We start from the raw sequence: 7,931 nt of genomic DNA, 5'->3' as shown, positions 1-7,931 counted from the left end.
TGTCCTTGCTGAAGGAAGCATTCAGCAGGATAGCTCTTAACTCAAAGACCCCATGGAGCAGAGGGCAAAGAGAGGCTCCTGTTAATGGCCATGGCAGCAGTAGCTGATAGGGGAAGTGGGCTGAAGAAGAGACAGGTGTAATTATCTTTATGATTGAACAGTTTTTACTAAGGGTACATCCACACTACCCACCCGGATCAGTGGGTAGCAATCGATCTATCGGGGATCGATTTATCACATCGCGTCTCGACATGATAAAGCAATCCCCGCTGCATTCCCCATCGACTCCAGAACTCCACCAGGGCGAGAGACAGAAGTGGAGTTGATGGAGAAGCTGTGGCCATTGATCCTGTGCTGTGAGGACATGAGGTAAGTTGAAATACGATACATCGACTTCAGCTATGCTATTCTCATAGCTAAAGTTGCGAATCTTACATGGACCTCCTCCAATGTAGACCAGCCTTAGGTATTAAGCCTACAGGTAGCAAACATTTGGCTGAAGCAGATGATGATGATTTTAATAAAGTTAAACAGAAATGGAAGAAAAGACACTAGAAGTAATTCTTCCACTCTACTCCACACTGATTAGGCCTCTGCTAGAGTATTGTGTCCAGTTCTGGATGCCACATTTCAGGAAAGATGTGGACAAATTGGAGAAAGTCCAGAGAAGAGCAACAAAAATGATAAAAGGTCTAGAAAACATGACCTATGAGGAAAGACTGAAAAAACTGGGTTTGTTTAGTCTGGAGAAGAGAAGGCTCCGGGAGGCAGGGGATGACATAATGCTTTCAAGGATATAAACAGTTTTTACAAGGAGGAGGGAGAAAAATTCTTCTTCTTAACTTTTGTGGATAGGACAAGAAGCAATGGGTGTAAATTGCAGCAAAGGAAGTTTTACATTGGACATTAGGAAAAACTTCCTAACTGTCAGGGTGCTTAAGCTCTGGAATAAATTGCCTAGGGAGGTTGTGGAATTTCTATCATTGGAGATTTTTAAGAGCAGGTTAGGCAAACTCCTGTCAGGGGTGGCCTAGATAATACTTAGTCTGCCATGACTGCAGGAGACTGGACTAGATTACCTCTCAAGGTCCCTTCCAGTCCTATGATTCGATGAGTCTATGATGTGATCACAATTCTAAGAGATTTTCTTGAGCTGAGATACTTGAGATTGGAACAGAGTCAACTATTACAAAGAATGGGTTTTGAATCCAGTTGGTATTTGGAGATTCATGTTCGACTCAAAGAAAATGTTCATGAAAATGGGAATACAATATAGATGAGTGAGTTAATATTTGGACTTTTATAGCATTTTGATAACTTTCACTCTTTCTTTTTAAAAGTCTAATAACACAGGAAACATCTCAGTGACCCCTTTCTAAATGTGGCATCACCAAAAACAAATCTTCTTCATGGATCCCCGATATTCTATTTCATATCTAGTATATTTTTATTCCTACCTTGAAGGGTTAGAATCTGTTCATCCAATTTGCCAAATATATCCCCCAGGTAAGCTAACGTAGTCAAGAAGTCAACAATAAACATATAATCTTCAAGCTCTGATTTCCAAAGGAGGAAAATTCTGATTTCGTCACATAATTCCAAGACATGTTGTAACACTATTCCATGTGACAAATCTAACTTCACTGTGTAACATAAGCTGAGTGTGATCAGTCCATATTTTCAATGTACAGCTTTAAAAATCCTGATTAGATCAGATTATATTACTAAACAAACTATATAAAATTGAATAAAGTTGCAAAATTATCCAAACTCTAGTGTGAATCTAGTTTCCTGAATTCTTGAGTCTAACGTCTTGAGTCAGTAAAAAAAAAAAGTTATTTGTTTGTGGAGAGCCACCGGTACTAAAATGTTTGGGAACTACAGCCATTTACTAAGCAGTGTCACCATATAATCATTAAAGAGGGGCAGCCGTAGCAAGAATGCTCAAAGCACCTTTCATAGCTTTCCTTTTAAAAATTCAGGCGATTCTGGTAAATAAGAATTAATAAGCAGATCTTCCTGAGAAACCAGTGCATCTTCATCAGGTTTCAGTTTGGCTGTTGAACAGGAGTTCAATAATTTGTTTTGCTTCATTAATATCTGACAATGTACATTTTGACATCTGGACCATAATCTGTGGATTAGCCAGGCAGAAAACTATGATTTCGGCATTAATATTCACAACCTCCCCTTTTAGCAAACCAGATTAACACAATATGGTCTAGAGGGCAAGGTCAGGGAATACGTGAATTCTGTGTTCCAAGTGAACAAACTTTTTATTCCCTACACACATAGCATTGGCACAAGACCGTCTTTATAAACAGAAGAAATCCAGAAGGAAAATTAAAGTAATCATCTCTCCTCATTCAATCTACATTTACCAGCAACCTGAGACACAGTCAGAGCTTCCCTGTGATCATGGTAATATTTTTCTACAGTTAAAGGCAACTGCAATGTAAATCTAGTATATCAATGAGCCATGGGTACCAGGACCCACAGTCATTTCTGTAAAACAAGTATGTATAAGTGAACAGATTCATAAAGGTTACTCTTCGCTTGATTTATGATTAATTCTCTTTTAGTTGCTCAGATGGCCCCCATTATCATAATGTTTGAGTTCTCACAATCTTTAATGTAGCTATCCTCACAGGATAGGAAAATGCTATAGTTAAGAGATGGGTGAAAACTTGTTATGGATTGGGTTTAATCCCACTGAGATTGATAAGCATGAACTCACCCTTCAGTTAATATAACTGTAAACCTAAGCCCCACCTAAGACAAAAGTTGTGTGTGAACCCACTAGGATCTTAGTATTGTTTTCAGTAGGGGCGTGTGTGATGTCACAGAGAAGTCAAGAACAAAGAAAAACAGAGGAAAAGAGGCAAGAAAAAGTCAAGTGGAAGCCTGTAAACACAATGTGACTCTGGAAAGAGCAAGAGAGAGTTTTTTGGTCTGGTGTTGGCTAAAGAGGCTTGGGGACTGTAAGCAAAGAAACTGTTCCTTCTGTTCTTGATTCCTTCTGCATTCAGAGACACAGGACTTTGTACATTCCTTGTAAATAAACAAAACTGCATCAAAGAAATGCCTATTACCAATTTCTACTCCAAACTGGAACATCCCCACGGCACCAAGTTTGACTAGTTGCTCTGTTCAAAAGGAACAAAGCTAATATCAAAATTTTACAGATGGGGAAGCAATATTAAATGGCTTGCACAAAATTACAAAGCAAGTTTACGGTGGAGCAAAAATTGAATGTGGGTGTCCCAATTCCCTCTTGACCTGCTGCTCTATCATAAACAACACATGCACCTTTACATATACTACTAAGTATATAACTAACAGACTTTTACATTTTAAGAACACTTTTTACCTACTGAATTCTGGGAAACTCTCACGGGAGAGTGCGTCAGCAACTTTGTTAGAAGCTCCAGTGATGTGTTGAATTTTAAAATCAAAATCTTGGAGAGCTAAACTCCAACGAAGAAGTTTCTTGTTGTTCCCCTTGGCAGTATGAAGCCACTTTAGTGCAGCATGGTCAGTTTGTAGTTGGAACCGCCGTCCCCAAACATATGGGCGTAGCTTTTCCAGGGCGTACACAATGGCATAGCATTCCTTTTCACTGACTGACCAGTGACTTTCCCTCTCAGACAGTTTCTTGCTGAGAAACACGACAGGATGGAAGTTGTGATCTGTTGCTTCCTGCATGAGCACTGCTCCTATATCACGCTCAGATGCATCTGTGGTTACTAGGAATGGCTTGTCAAAGTCCGGGGCCCTGAGCACAGGGTCAGACATGAGCATCGCCTTAAGCTGGGTAAAGGCCTTTTGACACTCATCAGTCCACTTAACGGCATTTGGCTGGGTCTTTTTGGTCAGGTCGGTCAATGGGGCAGCGATTTGGCTGTAGTGTGGTACAAATCGCCTGTAGTATCCGGCCAAGCCTAAGAAGGATTGGACCTGTTTCTTTGATCTTGGGACAGGCCACTTTTGGATAGCATCCACCTTGGCCTGTAGGGGGTTTATGGTTCCTCGACCCACCTGGTGCCCCAGGTAAGTCACTCTGTTTTGGCCTATTTGACACTTTTTGGCCTTAACAGTTAGTCCTGCCTGCCTGATGCGCTCAAAGACCTTTTCCAGGTGGAGTAGGTGTTCGGGCCAGGAGTCTGAAAAAATGGCCACATCATCGAGGTAGGCAACTGCAAATTCTCCCAGTCCAGCTAGTAGACCATCTACCAGCCTCTGGAAGGTGGCGGGTGCATTTTGAAGGCCGAAAGGAAGGACACTGAATTCATACCCCCGCATGGGTGACGAATGCTGACCTCTCCTTGGCAGGTTCATCTAGCGGTACTTGCCAGTACCCCTTGGTTAAGTCTATTGTAGAGATGAACTGGGCACGTCCCAACTTCTCCAATAGCTCATCGGTGCGTGGCATTGGATAGTTGTCCGGACGAGTTACCGCATTTAGCTTACGGTAGTCCACGCAAAAGCGTATTTCCCCATCTGGTTTGGGTACCAGAACCACTGGAGATGCCCATGCACTGGTAGATGAGCGGATTATACCCATCTGTAGCTTGTTCTGGATCTCCCGTTCTATAGCAGCTTGGGCATGAGGAGACACCCGGTAGGGTGGGGTTCTGGTTGGGTGAGCATTACCTGTATCAATGGAGTGGTATGCCCGTTCAGTCCGTCCTGGAGTGGCTGAGAACAATAGGGCGAAGCTAGTGCACAGCTCCTTAATTTGTTGCCACTGCAGACGTTCCAGGGTGGTTGAGAGTTTCACCTCTTCCACGCCACCGTCTTTTTTCCCGTCGTAGTAAACACCGTCAGGCCACTCAGCATCATCTCCCTGGACTGTAAACTGACAAACCTGTAAATCTCTGGAATAGAAAGGCTTGAGAGAATTAACATGGTACACTTTAGGCTTTAGTGAGGAATTGGGAAATGCTATGAGGTAGTTTACAGTTCCCAGGCGCTCTTGGACCGTGAATGGCCCTTCCCATGATGCTTCCATCTTATGGGCCTGTTGCGCCTTCAAGACCATAACCTGGTCTCCTACCCTGAAAGAACGTTCTCTGGCATGTCTGTCATACCAGGCCTTTTGCTCTTCTTGAGCATCCTTTAGGTTCTCTCTAGCAAGGGCTAAAGAGTGTTGGAGGGTGCTTTGTAGGTTGCTTACAAAGTCCAGAATGTTAGTTCCTGGAGAAGGCGTAAACCCCTCCCATTGCTGCTTCACCAACGGTAATGGCCCCTTAACCTCGTGACCATACACAAGTTGAAATGGTGAAAACCCTAAACTGGGATGTGGTACAGCCCTGTAGGCAAACAGCAACTGCTGCAACACGAGGTCCCAATTATTGGAGAATTCATTGATGAATTTTCGTATCATGGCCCCCAAAGTTCCATTGAACCTTTCCACCAGGCCATTGGTTTGATGGTGGTACGGGGTGGCAACCAAGTGATTCACCCCATGAGTTTCCCACAGTTTTTCCATGGTTCCTGCCAGGAAATTAGACCCTGAATCTGTAAGGATGTCGGAGGGCCAACCTACCCTGGCAAAGATGTCTGTTAGGGCCAGGCACACAGTGTTAGCCCTGGTGTTGCCTAGAGCTACTGCTTCTGGCCATCGGGTAGCAAAGTCCACTAAAGTCAGTACGTACTGCTTTCCTCTGGGTGTCTTTTTTGGGAAAGGGCCCAGAATATCCACAGCTACTAGCTGAAATGGGACCTCAATTATGGGGAGTGGCTGGAGACGGGCCTTGACCTGGTCTTGAGGCTTTCCCACTCTTTGGCATACCTCACAAGACCGGACATACTTGGCAACTTCCTTGCCCATCCCCTCCCAGTGGAAGGACTTCCCCAACCGGTCCTTGGTTCTGTTCATCCCAGCATGGCCACTGGGATGATCATGGGCTAAGCTTAAGAGCTTCCCCCGGTACTTAGTTGGAACCACCAACTGATTTTGCGGCTGCCATTCTTCCAGGTGTCCACCAGAAAGAATTTCCTTGTATAAAAGTCCTTGGTCTATAACAAACCGGGATCGATTAGAAGAGCTGAGAGGCGGTGGGGTGTTCTGTGCCGCCGCCCAAGCTTTCTGAAGGCTGTCATCTGCTTCCTGCTCAGTCTGGAACTGTTCCCTTGAGGCTGGGGTCACCAGTTCTTCCTCAGACTGTGGACTTGGGCTTGGTCCCTCTGGAAGCGATGTAGGTGACGGGGTTGTTTCCGTTGCTGGTGAACCGCTCTCCGCTGGTGCACCTGAGGGTATTTCAGGCTCTGGCTGAGCCTTTTGGGTATGGCTGTCTGTTGCTTCTGCCAGTTCTGGCTCGCTGGTGCCCTCTGGCGTTGAGTTTGAAGATGTGGTTGCACTTGCTGGTGCTGGTTGCTGTTCCAGTTCCGGGCCTGGGACTGGAGATGCTGTGGCTGTTTCAGTGGTAGGCATGGAATCCGGGTCCACTACCTCTGTCTGGGTCTCTGGTAACACAGGCGGGGCCTCTATGGACGGCTCAGGAAGAGGAATGGGTCGGGAAGCTTGCCTGGTTTGGCTACGGGTAACCATTCCCACTCTCTTGGCCCGCCTCACCTGGTTGGCCAAGTCTTCCCCCAGTAGCATGGGGATAGGATAATTGTCATAGACTGCAAAAGTCCACATTCCTGACCAGCCTTTGTACTGGACAGGCAGTTGAGCTGTAGGCAAGTCTACAGCTTGTGACATGAAGGGGTAAATTGTAACTTTGGCCTTTGGGTTGATGAATTTGGGGTCTACGAAGGATTGGTGGATAGCTGACACTTGTGCCCCCGTGTCTCTCCACGCAGTAACCTTCTTTCCGCCCACTCTCAAATTTTCCCTTCGCTCCAAGGGTATTTGAGAGGCATCCGGGCCTGGGGATCTTTGGTGTGATGGTGGTGTAATGAATTGCACTCGCATGATGTTCTTTGGACAGTTGGCCTTGATATGTCCCAGTTCATTACACTTAAAGCATCTTCCATCTGATGGGTCACTGGGCCGAGGTGAGTTACTGGAGACTGGTGAGGTGGAAGGGTAGGGTGTTTGTGGCTTTACTTGGGTGGTATGTGGGGTCTTTGGCTGTCCTCGGTTGTAGGGTTTATGGTCTGTGTGCCCCCTGGGGTAATCGTTTCCCTTGACAGTAGCTTTCTTGCTTTCTGCCAGTTCCATCCATTTGGCTCCAATCTCCCCCGCCTCAGCGATATCTTTGGGTTTTCCATCTTGTATGTACCGTGTGATGTTTTCAGGAACACCATCCAAGAACTGCTCCATTTGTATGAGGAGGTTCAGTTTTTCCAAGGTTTGAATGTTGTTTCCTGTTATCCAGGCCTCATAGTTTTTTGCAATGTAGTAGGCGTGTTTGGGAAATGACACCTCTGGTTTCCACTTTTGGGTTCTGAAGCGCCGACTGGCATGATCTGGGGTTATCCCCATCCTGTATCTGGCCTTGGTTTGAAAAAGTTTATAGTCATTCATTTGCTGCTTAGGCATTTCAGCTTCCACCTCTGCTAAAGGTCCACTGAGTTGCGGCCTTAATTCTACCATGTACTGGTCTTCGGGGATGCTGTACCCAAGACAGGCTCTTTCAAAATTTTCCAAGAAGGCCTCGGTGTCATCACCTGCCTTGTAGGTGGGAAATTTCCTGTGCTGTGGAACAATAATTGGCGCCGGGTTGTTAGGGTTGGCTGGCACATGCAGCCCAGCTTTTGCCAAGTCCAGTTCATGTTTTCTCTGTTTTTCCTTCTCTTCATTCTCTTTTTGTTGTTTTTCCATTTCTTTTTGTTGTTTTTCCATTTCTCGGCGGTGGGCCAACTCTTCTTCTGCTTGTTTCCTTCGGTAGGCCACCTCTTCTTCTTCTAGTTTTCTTTTGTGTGCTGCCTCTTTGGCCGCCTGTTCTCTTTGGAAGGCTGCCAGTTTGATGCTTTCTTCC

This window comes from Gopherus evgoodei, chromosome 3 (genome assembly GCF_007399415.2).
Source record: "Gopherus evgoodei ecotype Sinaloan lineage chromosome 3, rGopEvg1_v1.p, whole genome shotgun sequence".
Lineage (NCBI taxonomy): Eukaryota > Metazoa > Chordata > Testudines > Testudinidae > Gopherus > Gopherus evgoodei.
This window is presented reverse-complemented; position numbering follows the sequence as displayed.